Below are 21,181 nucleotides of genomic sequence, written 5' to 3'. Positions count from 1 at the left end.
GGTTTCAAACTGAAGCAAAAAGAGGAAAATGTAAATAATTATATAAATATCTGACTTCACCACCATATCTTGCAAAAACAGAAAACAGTCTTCACTCCCGAAATTTGTTTGAAACTTTCAGAGTGCTGGACCAAAAAGTGTAAATCAATAAAGTTGAAAAAAGGGGCCGCACTTTGCATAATCAGATTATGCAAATTGTGGCCCCTTTTTTTCAACTTTATTGATTCACCACCATATCTGCCATAGTATTACTGCAGTGTTGTCAATGCCGACAATGATTCATAGCGTTACTGTGTTTAATAATATAATGGTGAATTGATAAGCAGTAATACCTGATAACAGAACTGAATGGCGCGATTACTGATAAATCGTATGCCTGTTTGTGTCAGTCAGTAATTGGCAGTTATTCCAAAGAGGCAGTAATCCTGTAGGTTTGTTATAGAGAGGGAACGCACTGTGCTCCTGATTGTGAAGTTGTCCTGCATGGTAGGAAGAGCTCCTTGTTTCGGGCTATGCCATTGTGGCAGAAGGAGAGAGGGGAAGAGGTGCGACTGCTGCCTCAGACTTTCCCGATAAGACCTTCCAGACGGCCTGGCCTCCGAGCGAAAGAGCCCAGCGCGGTCGGTCTCTCGCATCGATAAAGCACGTCAGCGCTGACCCCCCCGGTCCACCTCCCCCCAGCTTTCAACGTGACGCCCGGCCACTTAATGAATCCCCCCCCCGTGCTCCTCTGTGCGCAGCCGGGGCAGATAATGGCGGCCTCTGCAGGGATGAGCAGGCCGGGCCGTCTCGCCCCGCTCTGCAGCGCGGACCTGGGCCGGATTCCGGAGTTATCCCCTAAGACCCTAAGCCTTCAGCGGGTGATCGCTCTGTGTGACGTGACGTGACGGGATATCGCCGAGTAAGCATTCCGTAGCCCGTGACAGCAAGGAAAGATGGAGCCAAAAAAAAAAAAAAAATGGTTGCGGTATAACGCACCATAAAGTCATTACCTTTATTTGAACAAATGGTAGTGTGACTGCTTTATATTTCACGTAGCTACTGTAGTCTGCAGTTTATAGTTGGACATGTTGCTCAATATGAGAGAGATTTACTGCCAGAGCAACACGAATCAAGGGGATTAACCTCCCCTTGGTTGATTTGGGTTGTTTCATGACATCAAGTGATATTGTGAGTTATGTCGCAGTTAACCTAGCATATAGCCTGCATAACATGCTGCATAAGAAGGTGGTACGTCACCCTTTATGAAACATGGCATTTGCTTATGTATGATTTATGAAGTCACTATGTCATGTTTATGAAGGTGTTACCCAAACTTTTTATTTTCCATCAAGGCGTTCTACATCACGTTATATTTGTATATAGCACTGGAGTGCAGCAAATCAGAATTCATAATGGAGAGCTTTCAAGTCAAACCTTGGAACTGGGCCCAGTGTCTTTTGTGCTGCTTTATATTCTCAATTTTGGTTCAGGACCACGTTCCGGGCACCATGGGGTGGATCTTAATTGGCTCTGTACGCCATAGGGGCATTTATTATGTGGTAGCTTGCTGTTGCAACAGGCTAACAGCAGCCACCTGTCAAGAGAACCGTCGGATCCCAGAAAAGAAGACAATAAACTTCGTCAAACTTAATTTAGATCTCAGCTGGAACGTAACCCTACATATTCAGAGTGCCCCCCAAGTTCTATGGGTAAAATATATATGCTCTGTGGCCTGGGTTGTCGTTATTGCAGGATTTGTTCCCGCTTTTATTACGTCTTGGTTCCGTCACTCTGTGATTGGAATTCCCATGAAAGGCGAAGTGCATGAGGTCGAGGCAGGGCATCCATCATCTCCCTCGTCTGCTGCTTGCCTGGCATTCACTGGAAATGGCGTCTCTACAGGGTTCTCATCATCAGACCCTGTGGTTTCTTTTTACACGCTCTTAACCTCTATATAATTCCGGGTCACCTGCATGTCATCTTTTCGACATTTGCTGGCGTCCGCCCAGTGCCCCTCTGAAGTAAAACGTTTATTTAGTTTCAAAGCTCTGCCCTCATCCAATGAGAGACATTGTACTGCTTTTCGCAGAGGTGCAACACGTACACAAAGCATAGTGGACGATAAGCAGGCCACGTTGTAAACTCAAACCTCTGCTATTAGGGCTGATGTAGCCGAACCTTTACAATGGAGCTCTTTACTTTATAGAGCCATTTGTCTTTCTCAAAATGCTCTCCAGGTAAGGATGTGGTTAAAGATCTTAAGCCACATCCACCCATATCTACAACCTTACGTCCAATGAAAAACAGTCACTGTCGGCTCTAACTGAATGGTATCGTCCACACCCAAACAGCTGTAGGTAGTTTTTGGAGCATATGACTGGACAATGGTGTTACGGATGGGGTTTATGTCCAGAGACTAAGATTGTGAGCTAACTATAACCCTCCTATAATATTGTACACACACTGACACACAGTCATACTAACCCCACAGTCATAAGTCCCACTGTGAGGTTTGCTTTTTTGTTAGATTTTTTAAAGCAGTGGTGTTGGACATTACCATAACCCCCCCCACCCATGCACCTCCACTCGCTCTTCCCCTCCTGAGTAGGGGTTATAACTCATTTTTAGGCCGGAGCCCTCCATCTTGGTTGACCTATTTCTTTCATTTCTGATGGAGACAGACAATGGGCAAAGGCGGGTGGCAAGTAGCCAAGTCCTCAATCCTATTTCCACAATGACAAAATGAAGCCCTTTCACATGCAGAGTGATGAAGAGAGGCCATTTTGTCTGCAATTAGAGCTTACGGCACCTGTAACCCTTTCCCCTGGGGTCCCCGATCAGAGTTCGTCCTGCTCACTTTTTTCAGAGGAACATCTTGAAAAATAATAATGACTTTTTGCTAATTTCAGGGATACTTTTTCAGCAAATTAGAAGGCACAATAAAATACATGGCCACTTCAAAAGATCCAGGTTACCAGATAGGCAATTTTCAGTCTCTCTCTGATTCACTGTGGTCATTTTTGGGTCTAAATAGGCAGAAGACCATACAATCAACATCAGACTGACCCAAGAGTCTTGTCTTGGGGTGCAACTGTGTTTCAGCCTTGGACTACCAATCCCTTCCAGACAACCAAACAGCGACAGAATAGTGCCTAAAGGTCAGGGTGTACACCCCGGTATCGCAACCACTTCCTGTCAGTCACTACACTTCCTGTCACAGTACACAGCAAGACCCTCAATGCAGTTGGTGACAACAGTAGAACACCATGCAAGTAATAGGGCCTGGGCAATTTTTTTTTTATTTTTGGAGTGCATGCTCATAATAAGATACAATGAAGCAACAAGAAAATAAAGTGCAACATGGCCACTGTGTCTGTAGATAATGAATATTAAGGAAAAAGAAAAATGGAAATGAATGAAATGAAAAAAGGAGAAAGAAAATAGAAAGAATGCTCAATGTAACAAAATACACAAAAAGCGCTAAGAAATATGGGGCTGGTTTGCAGATTCCAGAGTTCATACGTTGACAGGTACATATAGGTTCATGTATCTTCTTACATTCTGACATGGTATTGATTGACAACTCATGACTACATGTCACATGTGATGGATTGCTCATTCCCACCTAGAATATACAAATACTTCCTCTTAAGCCATTCTTTGTTACACCCTGATGAAGACTCTGCGATGTCAAAACCAGTCAGTTTTGTAACCAGTATCAGTGCACGTGCCGCTACAATAAGGGTTTTTTTTAAGCACTTTTGCGCAAGGGTGTCTGAAAAACAAAATGAAAAAATTCTTATGAGGAAGAATAATGTGTGAGAATTTGGAAAAGTGAAACCTTTACCCCAGTCTCGGAGTAAGCCACGAAAGGCTCGGGCTAATCGGAGTAGGGCAGGTTCAGCGAGGGGCAGGTTTTGGGCAAAAGCGGGTGCAAAAAAAGAATAACTCCATCCGACACCCCCTAGTGGCAGGCCTGGTAGGGCGTAATCAGCAGCGTTCTATAGAGGAGTACCTGGTAGGCAGATGAATGGGTATGGGTACAGGCTGAACTGAGGCAAGGCCCGTCTTTGCCTTCCCACTTCTGTTGAATTGTTCTTTTCTTTACGTAGTCTGACCCCTCCTCCACACCCCAGCTTAGAATCCCTCACACCAGTAAGGCATCTCGTCATTGCACTTGTTTGCCCCTTTCACATACCGAAAAAAGCGGATTTTAAAAAATGATGATTCCAGATGAGAAACCCAGTATTCACCCGATGCTCTGAAGTGTGACCTCAGAACAGTATGTCCCGCACGCAACAGGTGTGCTTGTTATGGATTTCTTTTTTATTTACCTCATTTCTCCCCAGTTTCTGTTTGTTTATGCTCACTGATGCAGCTTCCTCTGTCGGTTTGGGAGAGTGAAAAACAAACACCTGCTCTCCCCTGAAACGCACACCGCCAGCCACTGCGTGTTTTCACTCCACGTCCCCGAAGTTGAGTCAGATGAGGGCACTTCCTGCGTGTTGTAGGCACACCGCTTGAGCAGTAGAGGTCCCGGTATGCACTGAGAATCGGGCTTGTGCCTCCAATTATGCGTCACCCAGCAGATTTTGATTCCACCCCGTAAGGCCTGTCCACGCAAACACAACAGTGGCTTAATGGGATGAGCCACCAGGCAGCCCCAAGTGTGCCTGTTCCTAAGTAACCACTGACATGTACTACAGTACTTGCGAATGTAGTAGAGTCATAGCGAGGACAGCAAACGGTGTACAGCTCAGAAGCCCTCGAGCAAGCAGGCCGACTTTTGTAGCCGTAGATCCAGACAAACATTTAGCTAAGATGAATCAGATCCAGTCTAAACACTTAAATATATATTTGTACACGAGAACTAAATGGGGCTCCCTGGGTGGGGTTTCTTCTCGGCTAATGGGAAACACTCCCTCGTGTTTCTCTGGACTTGATTTTATTTTTTTATTTTTTAGTTTTGACCCCATTGGAATACCACACCCATCCCTTCTTCGAATTCTCCCTCCATAACATCCCTTCCCAGGCGATGGGCACAGCTGCCGGGGCTGGAGCGGAGCAAAACAGGCCTCTCTTTGACCCTCTTTCACAACCCGACTGAGTTTGCTTTTACTTCTCATGTTTTTTTCTGGGGGATTAGCAGTGGAGGGGTGTAATCTGAGAGCTGGGGCAACTCCAGATTCGTGGCTAATATGGGCAGATGTGCCTTTGATGGGGGGGTGAGATAGCAGTGATCAGGTGACCTGGGCATATTGGTTGGTGTCCCTTGGGTATGTGGGGGGTGCGGGGGGGTGTCGGGGGGGGTGTGGTGGGGCTGGGGTGGCGGTGTGTATACATTCCTTTTGTGTAAAAAAAGTAAACATTACGATGATCCCCCAGTGGTTCATTGTAAAAATGTATTGCTAGATTTGGAGGGGTTGCAGGGAAGAGTTGCAGCTGTTGCACCCTTGCTTTAACTGTTATAATAATGGCCATTGCCAAGATTTCAGCTGTGAAGTAGGGTGACCTCTGAGTAGATACTTAATGCCAAGATAAAATTCTTGGAAACTTGATATGAAATCAGTTTTTTTTTTTTTCGACAGACAGGACTGGCAGGTGTAGAAGCAGGCAGCTCAGGGTCTTCTGTTCCCCTGTGTCAAATCTCATGATTTCAGCAGGGCCTTTTCAGTGTTTTTTATCATTTTATTTACTCTGAGGGCAAGAAACTATTATTGTACATTTGCTGACAACCACAGGAGTCTATCCATCTGTCCCTCCATTACCTAACCCACTTATTCCACACATAGAGTGAGAGGCAGTAATACAATCCACCAATCCATTATAGGGCACACACACCATTCACTAACACACATACTACAAACAATTCACAGTCACCAGTTTGCCTAATCAGCATGTCCATGGACTGTGGGAGGAAACCGGAGTACCCATGCAGCTACAGGAAGAACATGCAAACTGCACATTCGAACCCACAACCTTCTTGCTTTAAGGTCTGTGCTAATCACAACACCACTGTGTATTCCTCACAAGAGTTTCCCTCTTTAATTAATCCCTCTGTGGTCAGATTTACACAGTTAAATGTTTGGTGTTAAATCAGTTATTACAGAGTAAATATATGGTCGCTACTGGACTCATATGTACTCTGTTGGAGTCGAACTAACGTTGGATATTTCGCTGTGTATACGGTGCTCCATACTACTGTCAGATTGAGAAATCAAGACAATTCAGGAGACAATCCAGCCTGGTGTACTGAGAGTGGCCAAATCAAGCTGATGAGACCAGGGCAAAATTTAATTGAAGCAAGGTGGAGCCAAATGAGGCTGAGACAGAGGGAAGTACAAATTTCACATATCAATTTTAGATCTGTGGAAAAATTCAACAACAACTGGGCAGGAGACGATACTCAGGAATCTCCGGAAAGGCAGTCAGGAAAGGACAAAAGCAACATCACCAGACAGTCCTCCACTTGGAATCCCCCGGGGGAAACAGAGGTAGACCAAGAAACAGCTGGAGAAGATCAGCAGAAACCGGAATGAAAGGTCTGAGATACGCCTGGAAGGAGCTAGACAAGATGGCCCAAATCTGGATCAGGTGGCGGTCATACATGCATGACCTGTGCCCCGCAGGATGCAGTGGGGGTTAAGTAAAGACCATTCTCTGTTATTCACTGTATCCAAAACACAGACTGATAGTGATGATACTAGCAGGTGCACATTTTATGTAGTTCCAACAAAGCGCCAGTTAATCGTGTATAATATTTTTACTGTAATATGTGTCAAAAAATAGTGCTACTTAATCGCTGTAGGGTGATTTTGAGTGTTCTGGGACATAATTCACAGTTTTCATTCCTTTCAAAAAATAAAAAAAACACCAGAATCATTCAGTCTAATATGAAACAACCATTCTTATTCGGTTATTCTGTGAAGCATTTCTTTATACAGTAACACTGAATGCCTGCTGTGAAACTGGATGAAATAGGGAGCGCTGTTGTTTTTCTGATCTTCCGTTGCCACAGCTGTTGAATGACACTCTGTGAGAATGTGTAAATCTCAGAGAGGCGTCGAGAGTTATGGTTGGTCTTCCTGACCAACAGGTCCGGGGACTGATGCTGAGATTATCAGTTCCACTGTCTGTGCCTGAGCCGTGCGTTCACTCTCAAATTCTGTCATGAGTTTTGCCTGCAGGGTATCGCCTAGTCTGTTCATTTTACAAATTAAATTAAATCATCTATAATTAATGAATTAATAATAATTTATTGACAATAATATTGAAAAGACTCATAAACCATAGTCTGTACCTACAAAAGTACATTTTGTTCTGCCTCTAATAAATTTTTTGTAATTTACAAGATTATAAATTATTTTGATCATCGAAAGAGACATTTATGGAGCAAATCGAGCGTTCATTTGATTGGCAGCGGTTTCCCTGTCGATATTTGGAGTCGTGTTCCTGCCTCTGCATTGACCCGCCTGGCATTCCTGAGACCAGGACTGTGTCTACAGCTTACCCAGCCTCATTAAAGCAGCTGACTGCAGTTGGCACAATGCTGCGAGCCATTAGAACCTAGCGGGGGTGCGGGGGTGCAGGGGGGGGAAAGCCTTGTTATTGTCCACAGAGACTAAACTCATGTCTGGACCCAAGGCTGCCGTCGGGGCCCTCCCCCCCAGTTCTCACCGGACCCGTAGTTACAGTGCCAGAAGTCACATTTTTTTTAAATTAGGAAGGATTATTACTGCCGTAACAGGCATTACAATGAACATAATATTAAAATGCCTTTCTAAATCACTTCCTCAAACCTGTTTCTTTGTGAGAAAGGTTTGGGAAGCATGCTGGGAACCCCAGATTGATGCTTTTCCCCGAGTGATTTTGACATTGTAATATAGGTCCAGGGGAGAGGTGGAGACCACAGGAATGCAGACGGTTTGTTTTAGGAGATTTTCTAAATGGCATTGACTGCGACACAGAAAGTAAAAAAAGGCAGGAGGAGGGTGGGAACAAGAGTTATATTGGGCAAGAATGCAGTAAAATGCCGTTCCGCTGCCCATGCTTTGATTGCAAAATTACAAGAGAGCGCAGAGCCTTGTAGAAAGCATCTGCTGTAGGGTGGAAGCTCATCTGGATCAGAGGGTATGGAGTGAAAGTGAGACCTCAGCGGGCATGGTCAAGGGCTGAGCCCCTACACAGCACAGTCTGTGACTTCATGAGTGCCCTCTAAGCTTTCACACAACGTTCAGGAGCATGCTTTTAGTTTTTACAGAGCTACCAATCTCAGTGTCACTCTTGTCAATAGACTATAGCAGTGGGAAAGAGACTACCATAACTTTGAAGAACCACATGCCGTCAGTTGTTGTAGTTAACCTGTTGCCCTCTTGGTGGGTTGGCTCGATGCAATTAACTCGCTATTGTCCTCGCCCTCAGGAGGAGTGGGGGGGGGGGGGGGTTCGGCCTATGGAATGAGTATTCCTTTGTCCCCAAGCTTGCCAGAACTAGTCAGTTTGGTTCCTGTATGGACCATACCCCCTGGTTCAAGTTAAACGGTGGGACAGTTCCCTTTAGGCCACCCCCCTCAGGCAAAGGGAAATTCTGACTGGGTGATGGCCTTCTCCCAGCAAGTGGCTGGAAACCGTTTTTCCCGCCAATATGCACTGGGCACCTCACACAAGTTAAAAGAGGTCACCGCCCCAATTAGCAGTGGAAGAGGACAGCCACAGAATTTGGGGCGCAAGTTAAACTGACCAAACGAGAGATAATTCTGAAAAGTTCCTACATTTGTCTGCTTTAGCAAGTGGATATAGCTGTAAAAAAAAAGCTGAAGCAGAGCTGTGGTTACGTAATTTTACACTGTAGTGACAGGTATGCCATCTTCTAAGTTACATCTTGGCGGGATTTGCCCATGCGTCTGCAGTATAGAGAGTTTTACATAGGGTTAGATGCCCTCCTTTGGGAAAAGCACTCAAATAACCGAGATCAGTTAAAAGTGCAGTAAAGTAGTAGCCCGGACTTAATGAACCATTGAGCAGTTTTTATTGGGACTCGGGTTATGCTGTGCCATGCAGATGCCTATCCCACCAAAACAATAGCCACAATGTTAAGAAAATGTTTTTGTACATTGCTGCAAGCAGGGCATGTATTTTAATTACATCAGGAAAATTTGTATTCAAAGGACTGGGGATATAGTGTACTGTCCCTAGCTGAGGTCACTTCACAGGCTGTCAGTCACCTCCAGGGTCAGGTTCAAAGTTCTGACTCTGGCCTACACTGCAGCCAACAGGACAGCCCTTTCCTGTCTAGAGGACATGATTCAGCACTGCACTCAAGCTTGCCCGCTCCTCTCCACTGCAGCAGGGCGACTTGCACTTCCTGCCACCCGTGTCAATGGTTCTCGCTCGTCCCTCGACAAACCGTGCAGTCACTCCCTGTTAGTCGTCGTTATCTGAAGACAGTTCTATTCAGACTTCACCTTGACTAACATTCACACTACTCTCCTCTGCTACTCCCAATCTAGTAGTGCTTTCATGTAGCGTTTGTAGCTTGATCTTGTAACATCTTGTAGATGTAGTTCTTTTATCATATCTCTTGTAGTCATTCCTCACCTTTTGCGTAAGATGTAGTCATAGCTCTACTGTATGAACTAGACTTGATGTTTATGGCTCTGGATAGCTGTTACTTTCTGACAGTATTGTACTTTGTCTGACCTCAGTTAATATTTGTTCCGATGGCCTTCATTATGTAGTTATCGTATGTTGCTTTGGATGAAAGGGTCTGCCAGATAAAATGAAACGTAAAAATGGAATGTATGATTTGGTCAACAGTACATTGAATCACGCTGAGGTTGCTTCTTATGAGTTGGACACTTTATTTTTACATTTCTATTATATTTTATATTTTTTATTGGATGTGTTGTGTTACCAGGCAAGGGGATTTTGTGGTTTTATAAAATATGACACCTACCAACTCTAAACTGAGTATTTCTTCACAGGTATGATCCCATTTCATTGTCTGGAACTGTATTGTTGCATGGTCATGTATGCTTATATTCTTATCAATCACAGATAAGCAAGTGTGTCCTTGGGTAAAATAACAATATTGATAGCTTGTTCTTTATCAGCAAACGCTAATGGAGTTGTGGTAATACGTGTAGCATGTGTGATGAAAAAAAATAAAACACTGAGGTGATAATTTGCTAGCTGCACTAGATAACACCTGATAATGGAATCTCCGTGTTACAGTGTGTGCTAGTTGTTATTCTTATGACTAAGCCTATGAGATAAAACTGTAATATTGCGTGTAGTTAAAATGTAAACAAATTAAAGAGAACGTCATTTCAGGTCAGAGCCTCTTTGTCTTCTTTTTGAACATTTGAAATGTCATTTTTAAATTTCAGACTTCTTGGCTTGGTACAGCAGGGCCGAATTCCTGCTGGCCGTGGCGGGCCAGATCATCGGGCTGGACAACGTCTGGAGGTTCCCTTACCTGTGCTACAAGAACGACGGAGGTGAGCGGGGGCCCCTCAGCGCCGCCATCACAGCGTTAGCACGAGAGCGAGCTCCTGTTCTGCGGTGACTGCAAAGGTGTGTGCCAGTACTGTGGTGCGTCAGCGGGGAAAGGGGAACTCTGTTAAACAGCTCAGAGGCAGAGACTGCCAAAGCTCTTCAGGAATTACTGATGAATGGGATACAGAAGGTTCTCCTTCCGAAGGCCCACATCTGGCCCTGATGCAAATAACACAGAACTCTTTCTTTTTTCTTTCTTTCTCTTGCGTTGCTGCTGTCTCTCTGGTTGTCAGGTGTGTTTTTTGTTCCCTACCTGATGTTCCTGGTGCTGTGTGGCATCCCGCTCTTCCTCCTGGAGACATCGCTGGGTCAGTACACCAGCCTGGGAGGAGCCAGCACCTGCCCTCTGTTTGGAGATTAGCGAACACACACTTTCTGTAGTACAGCCACACACACTCTCTCTAATACAGCCACACATACACACACACTCTCTCTGATACAGCCACACACACTCTCTCTAATACAGCCACACACACACTCTCTGATACAGGCACACACAAACACACACATATACGCACATTCTAATACAGCCACACACGGACTCCCTATAATACAGCCACAGACACGCTTAGTCACAATGCAAGGCCTGTCATTCGTGCAACTGCAGGCCTTTACAGTCACGCTCACCCAGTTAATCCTTGGCAAGTGTGTGTGTATGTGTGTGAGTGAATGCAAGGGGAAGAGAGAGAGACTCAGTGCCTGTGTGTGTGTGTGTGTGTGTGTGTGTGTGTTTGTGTGTACAGGTCTGGGCTATGCCAGTCAGGTGATGATTCTCCATGGCTGTGTGTATTACATCATCATTCTGGCCTGGGCTCTCTTCTACCTGGTATAGAGCTTCCAGCATCAGGTTCCCTGGGCCCACTGCAACAACACCTGGAACACAGGTACATCCCACTCACAGACCAGTCAGAGCTCATTTCACTGTGACACTAGAGCAATCAGAGTTAATTTCCCTATGACTCCAGGATCACAAGGTACTATGCACCCCACACACACAGGGCAGTCAGGGCCCATTTCCCTGTAACTCCAGGAACACAAGTACTATACACTCCACTCCTCTGTAGTGACTACAGTCCATTTTAATGCACACACGTGCATGCACACACGCACACACACCCCACCCACCCCCCCACCCCCACACACACACACACACATCCACTAGACCTAAACACGGACATACCAGAATATTACATGATTTCAGTGTTTGTGGAATGTAGTTTTGATGTGGTTGTGGTTTATTCTATTAGATGCATGCCTGCAGTTTGATGGAGGTAATTTTACTGCTAATGGGAGCAGCCTGCCTCAAAATGCCACATCACCCATCATGGAGTCTAATAGTTTACCAGCTTTTTTCTCTATCAAACTAGAAGTGACAATGTACTTAAAAAAATCTGCTTTAGGTGGATAAGATAGTTTTCCTTGACCCCACTATATACATAAACGTGTACATGTACTATAAATGTATTTGTATGTATTGTATTTGTAGATGTATTGTGCCTGTGCGTGTGTGTTTGTGTGTGTAGGAGGGAGGTGCTGCAGCTTACCCCTGGTATGAGTGCGCTGGGGCCAGTGAATTGGCGGCTGGCCTTGTATCTGCTTGTGATCTGGGTCATCTGCTACTTCTGTGTGTGGAAGGGGGTCAAGTCCACGGGCAAGGTGAGGACCTCCAATGTGTGCCTGTTTACCCAGACCTCTGCTTTTAGCACTCGTCTGCCATGTAAAGGCCTGACCAATGGGAAGCTTCCCTCTGTAAGGGACAAACATTCCATTCGGATGCCTGGCCAATCAGACCACCCAGATCAGCTCTTGATGTTTTTGGAATTTTCCTAGCCAATAGTGTCTTCTGACTCTTCAGAAGCATATAAGCTTCTGGATAAAGATAAGGATAAAAACAGTGGAGACTGATTGGCTGATTCACAGCTGAGGAGTTGGTGCTTCGTTCGCAGGTGGTGTATCTCACAGCCACATTCCCCTACGTAATGCTGCTGGTTCTGCTCTTCCGTGGAGTCACCCTCCCTGGTGCCACTGAGGGCATCGTGTAGTACCTCAAACCCAACCACACCCGTCTGGCTGACCCACAGGTAATGTGAATACACACACACTTACACACACACACACACGCACACACGCACATATGCGCGCAGACACACACACACACACACACACACACACTGCCTCGTCCTGTAATTGTACAACTTACTTTTTGACTGAATATTTTCCATCCACTGAGGGGCTGTCTCTCTTTCACAGGGATTGCTTCACTCTGTGTTTGCTGAATAGCGCCACCAGCTTCATGGCCGGCTTCGCCATATTCTCTGTGCTGGGCTTCATGGCGCATGAGCAGGGCGTGGAAATCGGAGAGGTGGCACAGTCCGGTTAGCCCTGCACTCTCATTGGCTCATAATTCATAGAGGAGCCGAGTCTTACATCCTATCACTGGTTGTAATTTTTAATTGGTGTCAGTGCAGGACGAAGACCCATTATAACACCCCCTTCATTGTTTTGATCAGCTTGAGCTAAGTCCATGCAGAGTCAATGGGTGCTGATTTAACTGAAGTAAGATCAACATGCAAGATAGGCAACATTATGCAACACTACTGAGTTAAATTGATAGAGAGTGATTGTGGTGTATTGTTAAAGTGGACATCACTTCCTCTCAGTGACTCTAATTCAAAAATTGTGCAGATTCAAGTCTGCTTTTCTTCTGACTGCTGTCCTGTGGTTTCACTCTGTTCATTTTGAAAGTTGTATATATATATAAAACAGCCGCACACATTTACACTCACGTTGTCACACCTCCTCTGAGTGAAATGCATATGGATGTTATAAAGTTGCCTAGCCCCGTCGGTGCCTGTCTGAAGACGTATGTTCGACAGGTCCTGGTCTGGCCTTCATTGCATTCCCCCGAGACGTGACCATGATGTCCCTCCCACAACTCTGGGCAGTTTGCTTCTTCCTCATGATCATCATGCTGGGACTTGACACCCAGGTCAGGCTCTCCCATATGAGCTAATGCCCATGGGAGCGTACAGAGACACACATCTGGACACAAGACCATGGATTGACACTCACAGCCGTAATGACACAGACACACACAACATGCACGCGCACACACACACACTTGCACTCACATGCACACACTCACAGGCATGAACACACACACAAAGCACACACTTACACACACGCACACACTCACAGACACAAACACACATACAAAGCACACCTTTGTGGGCACACATACAAACATACACGCATACGTACACACACACACATGCACAGAAACTGATTGCATTATTTGTTCATTATTACACTTCTGACATAACCTCTGTCCCCTTCATGGCCTCTGTCTCCTCAGTTTGTCAGTCTGGTGGCTCTGATGACATCAGTGACGGACCTGTACCCAGCGTTCGTCCGCAGGGGGCACCGGCGGGAGCTCCTGTTGCTGCTGGTGTGCACTGTCTGCTTCCTGCTGGGCCTGGTCATGGTCACCCCGGTAACCAGCTCCGCCTCTACCCCTGTGTTTCTGTCTGTGTGGCACTGCATTTCTGTACATTTGCACTTTTGCAGAAAACCGTTTGCAGTTCCTGTGCCTTTACCCACAGTTGGGAAGGCCCATGTTCTCGCCTCCAAGAAATGCAACCAATCGTGTAAAGAGTGTATTTGTACTTTGGACTGACATTCATATGTCTTGCCTTTTCCCCAGTTGTCTGTATTTCTTTGCTGGTAGTGCTCGTGTGAATTCTGGGTTAAAGTTCATAGTGCTGGGTTAGGGTCTGTGTGAATGCTGGGTTACAGTCCATGGTGCTGGGTTAGGGTCTGGGTGAATGCTGGGTTAGGGTCTGTGTGTCACTCTCTGTGCTCCTCTCTCTACCAGGGAGGCTTGTACGTGTTCCAGGTCTATGATCAGTTCTCCTGCAGTGGGCCCAGTCTGCTACTCCTCTCCATTTTCCAGTCTGTTTGTGTGGGCTGGGTGTACGGTGAGAGCAGGAAGGACCAACACACACCTGTCCCTCACACATACACCACACACACACCACTCACACTTTCACACACCACTCACACACACACATATGCACACACACACCACTCACACAACTATCCCTCAAACACCCGCACACACATCCCTCACACACACACAGACACACACTCACACACACACACCCCTCACACATATCACTCACATACACCACACACACAAATGCACCTACACTTTATTACTTTTTCTGCATTTCACATCAAGGACAGCGGCCTCTGTTGAATACATTTCCATCCACTCTTTCACTGTAACTTCTGACAAAGAAAAATTCTTTACAGACAATGTGTGTCCTGTAATAAAAACCCCCATAAAAAATTATCTCACCACAGCGCAAGGCTAAGACAATGTAGCAGTATATCAACAGATACTTAGTCAGATATCTGGGCAAATTTCCAACCTAGGGAATGTTTTCTATGGTGGACAGGGCACCGAGCTCATAATTAAGGGCACAGAGAATACGTTTCCTGTGATTTTTAAAGAGATTAATTATTGAGCTTTGTAGGTGTGATGATGTCTGGTCCTCAATGTAGAGGTGGCCCTGAATGTCTTCCTCTGATCCTCAGGCCCTGACCGGTTCAGTAAGAACATTGAGGACATGATTGGGTACAGGCCTCTGCTCGTCTTTAAGCTGTGCTGGCAATACCTGACCCCAGCGGTGTGTGTGGTGAGTGTCCTGAAGGCTCTCTAACCCAGCTCATCCTACAGTTAAAAGGACACACAAGTCAAAATGCTGGATATGATTTGTTGTGTAATACATATAAAATAGTACCTATTACTGAGAGCAGAGGTAACACACCCACTGCTTGGCAGCCAATGTCTCTCATCATTGGCTCACAATTAACCCTTTGATGTGTGAGGTTACTAATATGTGATTAGAATGTTCTTCACTGAACATTCTAATGCTGATGGAACAATCACTACTGGTGATTGAACTGACCTAGAACTGTGAAAAAACATTCTAAAATGTTAAGTTCACAGTTTGGTGAGCTCAGCAATCACTTACTCCAACTAACTCAGTTAAGGACATATGTTCATTAAATCCAAGGCCCTTTGTCACTGTCAAGTACATGTGATTCTACACCTCTATCTGTGTAACTCCCTAACTGTGTAATGCTGTCTTTATGTTGACCCAAGGGCACGTTTTTGTTCTCTCTGGTGTGCTGGTCTCCATTGACCCTGAGTAACGGCCTGAAGGCTCCAGGATGGGCCACTGCTCTGGGGTGGATGTTAGCCCTGTCCTCTGTGTCCCTGCTTCCCCTGTGGGCAATTTACTCCCTGGCCACCTCGTCTGGCAGCCTCCCCCAGGTCAGTACCCCCCCCCCCCAAACACTGCCCCCCTACATCACAATGTCTTTACTCCAAGTTATACTGTTGATGGGGTACATGGCCCACAATCATTTCACCCTGAGACAGTCCCAAATGATTTCCTTTGAATGTTGAAATTGATTGGCAGCTGTAGCTGTATGTTGGAAATACTGAACCCTGGTGTTAATGTGGATTGTTTCTTTCCCCCTGTGTGTAACCACAATTCATGCTCCTTTAGCAATGTTTCACTCAGTCTCTTCCTCTGTTCCTCAAAACAGCGCTTCCAGCGACTGTGCCACCCAGCGGAGGTCTCACCCCTGGTCCCGACACGCAGTGCGAAATGTGCACCGCTGAACTGTGACTTGAGGTTAAAATTGATTACGGAGAAGCCTGAAGAATCCACGGGGAGAGGGCAATAAAGAAGAGAAGAGCGGAGTGTCTCCTGGGACTGGACCAGTACCGGCCCAGCGCCTGAGCCTTAAAGCGCTACTGGGCGCTGACCGAGGGCCAAGGGTTAAGAGCTTAGAGGGGAAAGTTGAAAGGGTAAAGGTTGGGGGGAGAGGTGCATTTGTATACGGTCGGGATGGGACCGGTTTGTTCCGGAACGAGTCGGTTTCTGCTCGAGAGCGCATACCTGAGGCTGCGGGAGCGTGGCGAGGCCGGCCTTCTGCAGAGGGCCCGATAGAGGAAGCCGCCACGCAGCCGAAGCAGTCTCCCCGCGAGCGGCCGCGCCGCACGAAAGGGCGTGTGCGCCGCGGTCTGTAACCCGATGCTTCCTGCTCTGATTCACTACAGTGCGTCTGTAACGAGACTCTCTTTGTTCTGGCTGCGCTGGGGATCCCGCTGTCTCCGTGTTAAATATCCTTAAAGCGCAGAGAGAACGTATGCCGTTTCTAATGGGCGCCTGACCTTAACCAACTACTGCCACATTTTCAGCAAATACTGAACGGCTGAAAGTGTATGCCTTACAGTCAAAACAAGGTTAAAAAAAAACTGAATCATCATTCCAGAAATATTTTTACAGTTATCGTCTGCGTGTCAAATCTCTCAGGAAATGTGTGTATTTCCCCTATTTAGATGCATCTGGGCATGAAAGCAAGTGTCTGGTTTCTTTTGCAGCAGAACCTGATTTGTTTGTTTTGAATGTCAAACATCTCACCCTCACATCTGTTTTTCAAAAGGCTTCAAAAAATATGTGACTTACAGAGAGCTGTAGAAATGTGCATGCTGGTGACTGAGACTAAACCTTACATCCCTATGCCATGAGTCTGAAACAGGCTCAATTCTTCCTTGCAAAGTATTATAAGAGTTATACGAAGGGCATTATTTAAGATGAGATCATGTACAGTTTGAGTGTTTAAAGCTGCTTAATCCTCCATCCATTTCCAGTATGCGTTTACAGTAGCCGTATACATCCGTTTACAGTGTCTTAATAGCTGACAGAGGTAATCTGTTTACATCTAGCGTCTTTCCTGTCCGATTCCATGAGTTTGGGCTGAAATCACATTCGCTGTCTTTGCTGTGCTCAGAGTTCTATCTGACGTGACTGCTGTTAACACTGAGCCTCGTGTGTCTCAAACTCTTATTGGCCGATGCTGTTTCAGCACAGTGTTAAGAGCCATGAATGCTCTCTGTGGTCATTTGAGCAGCCCAGTTCAAGCTTTACATGTTTTTATTTTTTTATTTTAAACACATTTTAATTGCAAGGATGTGGGTGTGAATAGTTCTTTTTTTTGATGCTATTGATGTTGTGCTGTGTTGTTATTTATGTGTCTGTGGCAATCGGTTCCCTGGTCAAATTGCTGACGCCAAAAAACTACAAGTGGTTCCGCCACACCACCAGATTCTCCCCAGGGCCTGTTCAGGACCACCGAAACCCTAGAGCTGCCTTTGAGAATGTTGGTGGCAGAAGACAGATGCTGGAACACCCATAAGATCCAGTCCAGCCAGGGCTCCAGATGAAATTAAAATCAAATGTGTATTTAGACCACAAACACCAAAATGAGACATTCGTCAGACTAATAAAGGAAATGAATATCCTGTATGCTGTGCAAAAAGACACACAAGGGCAACGATGTCATTCTGGCGTAATTAACATTGTAGAGGAGGTAAAAATTTAGATTTGTGTGTTTGTCTATAACCATTAGAATCTGGTCGTACACATATTTAAATTTACAAGCTAAGTTAGATGTTAATATTCTGTGAAAGGGGGAATTGGGCCACAAATGTAAAAAAAAAAAAACTGGTGTAAGGTATAAAGAATACATACAAGGAATACATACAAGCTTGTTGTTCACACATTTGTTAGTGGTACAACGTGAGAAATTATTTCAGGATACATCTGCTCCTGTCTGTACACACAAATTTCTAATGTTAATGGTTTTTAGGGGGCTGAATAATATTGAGAACCAGTTAAAATATCTTCAAGTAAACAGTGGTACACAGAGAAAAAAAATTGCAGAGACAATCCCCCAGGCTAATGACACAAGGAAAATTATCTACAGATTAGTCATGATTAGCCGGAGGGTTAATACCGAGATGTCAATCTAGCAATGAACCTGGACAGTGTTTGGAATTAGAGAGAGAGCCACAGAGATGCTATCTGAGTCTGTGGCCTATTCTGAAGTCAATTAGGAATGTTAAGTGCATTCAGGGAGGAAAGTCTATGTGCGTGTGTGTGCACGTGTGTGTGTGCCTGCCTGCGTGTGTGTGTCTGTCTGTGCAAGTCTGCTTTTTGTCTACGCTGAGGGCACATGTATTGTTGAGTCTGCATTCAGTCCGCATTCTCTTCCCATTACGCAGCTGCCTTTGGGGGTGCGCTAATTTGTGTATGCATGATTTGTTATTTATATATGAATGTTAATGTATGTATGCTGAAGTGAGAAGTGAAATGACCCCCCAAAAAAAACACATGGGCTCATGGACCCTCAGCTATGTGTCAACGGAGTTATCTAATGTTGTATTAACACACAGGTAGGTGGTGAGTCATGCAACTATCAAATGTTACAAGAGGCTCTGCAAAGGGCTACCTTTCTGAGCCCTGTTAGCCTGATCGCCATAACTGCACCTTCTACACAGTCTCGCAGGTGCTTTTTCACTCTTTTAATTCTGATATGGCCCGCGGTTAGAAGAGCCCCACCCCGCGATGCCGAGCCCATCAGTCTCTTACAGGCATTTAGCATTGCAGCCTAGAGCAAATATCCACTCGGCGTGTCCAGGTCAGACACCTCTACTGCTCGGGGAGGTTTTGGGATGTGAGTGTCTCTTCCGTAGTGAACGGTATCAGGTAGGTGAGAGAGAGGAGGGCGCGCACTCCTCCTTCTCTTGCATAAGGCCGGTGTTTTTACCCATTGACCCTGTCTGCCACCCAGAATAGTCACAGAGGAAAACTGTAATTCAGGGATACAGGACATCGTCCAGTGGCCTAGTGAAGCACAGTGGCCTCCATCATGTTTGTTTCTTCATGACAGCTGTCATTTATTCTATGGGGAGATCCCAATGAGGTTTAAAGTGTAAGTTACTATGGAGGCCAGTGAAAACAGGCTTCCATGCTATAACTGGAACCTGCAGGCTTGTGTGTAATAGTCAGTATGTTTTTACAACTCTCTTACTTTTGTTGTTGTCTTCTTTTCTCTCAATTTCTCTCTCTCATGCACTCTCACTCTCTCTCTCTCTCTCTCTCTCTCTTTCTCTGTCTCTTGCTCTCTCTCTTGCTCTCTGTCTCATTCAGTCCTGCAGCACCTAATGGAATGTCTTCCTCTGTGAATGTTGACAGTGCGTAGGCTCCACTGTCACAGCACCCAGTACTGACTTTTCAAACATTCTCTGTCCATGCAACTAAATCCATAGGGACAATATTTGTGCAAGCCTGTGCTCCAAGCAAACATGGAAAGTAAACATGAAAATGTACACAGCATTCAGAGAATCAGTGCTTGTATAAAGAAAAGGATTTTGTTGCAGATGGAAATTCTCAGAGGTTATGACGTAAACAATTATTTTTAATATTTAGAGTTGTTACAATTTTTTTTCAAAAGCTAGAAATATTCCATTGAAATCTTAAACACAACCCAATAATAAAACTAGCTTATTTTTTTAATAAATGTTAATCATTCGACTTTATATTTAGCTTTAGCTAAATGTACTGTGTTATACATTATGTAAATTTATTTAGCATTTAGTAAACTGGGATAGATATAAAGTTAGTTTCTTTATATTTTGTGCATTTCATAACATTTTCATAGTTGCGTATATATTTTTTTCTTCTTACATTTACATAAATATTTCAAAGGAATTTTAATTTTTTAATGCTCTAACTAAATATTTTATACATTCAAGAAATGTTTCATACATTTAATGAATGTTTTAGAACTAAAGAGTTTGTGTGTTTAGTAAATATTTCAGACATTTATGTAATGGCTATAAACATTTAATGCTTTATGAAATTGTGAGGTATATTCAGATGTGCTTGGTGCACAGTAAATAGAAGTATTGGGCGGTGAAATTTAGAATTGATGGTGACATGGTCAACAGCCCTGCTCTCCCAACACCCTAGCTGTTAATTATGGTATTGCACGGGATGCTGATATTGCCATGTATACCATTAGCAACTATATTGTATTACCCACAATCTACAAGTACAAAGCCACATGCAACATGCATAGCATTGTTTAATGTATAGCATGCAAAACTTCATCCAACATATGGAAGATTCAGACTCACACAATACAACACAGTACTAGTAAATGTACAAAAACAAATTTAACTACACTACAAATTATCATGTTTACAATCTAGCCTAAATAATGCACATGACTTCCAGAGAATTTCCCCAAGTGCTAAAAACTGTAATGAATCCAACATTCCTAAAATTTTCTCGTGAATGCAACAGTTCTGTATTGTTGCAGTCGGCCAGTTAAACATAAAAATAGCCCCCTGCAAAGACTTTCCATGATTCCAACAAGGAACCTTTTGCTCTGTCTTATTCTGGGTGTGATGATGTAACAGACCCCAGACTCCTGCTCTGAATGAGACTGGGAACAGGCCAGAATTCACATGCACAGAATTCACACACTCCCGTAAGCCAATAATATGGCGTTTATCCACTAAAGCACACATTCTCTCTTTTTCACTTCAGCATGCGCATGACCGTCCGCTGGCTCGGCACGCACACAAGCATCCGTGCAGGGAACCTGTGGAGCTGGGTGGAATGTTTATGACGTTATGATCTTGAGAAAGATGTGTTCAGTGCTTTTTAGCACAGTGACTGAGGAGACTGAGGGACTCTGTCAGACTGAAGTGCGGT

The 21,181-nt window shown here is 44.8% G+C and overlaps 1 pseudogene; it reads left to right on the top strand.

Annotated features, from left to right (window-relative positions):
* The first annotated feature begins 512 nt into the window (after nucleotides 1-512).
* LOC118214388 lies at nucleotides 513-16,530 on the top strand (annotated as a pseudogene).
* Nucleotides 16,531-21,181: the final 4,651 nt, after the last annotated feature.

Source organism: Anguilla anguilla, chromosome 15 (genome assembly GCF_013347855.1).
Source record: "Anguilla anguilla isolate fAngAng1 chromosome 15, fAngAng1.pri, whole genome shotgun sequence".
NCBI classification, from domain to species: domain Eukaryota; kingdom Metazoa; phylum Chordata; class Actinopteri; order Anguilliformes; family Anguillidae; genus Anguilla; species Anguilla anguilla.
Note: the sequence above shows the minus strand (reverse complement) of the source record. Positions and strands in the feature narration are given on the sequence as shown.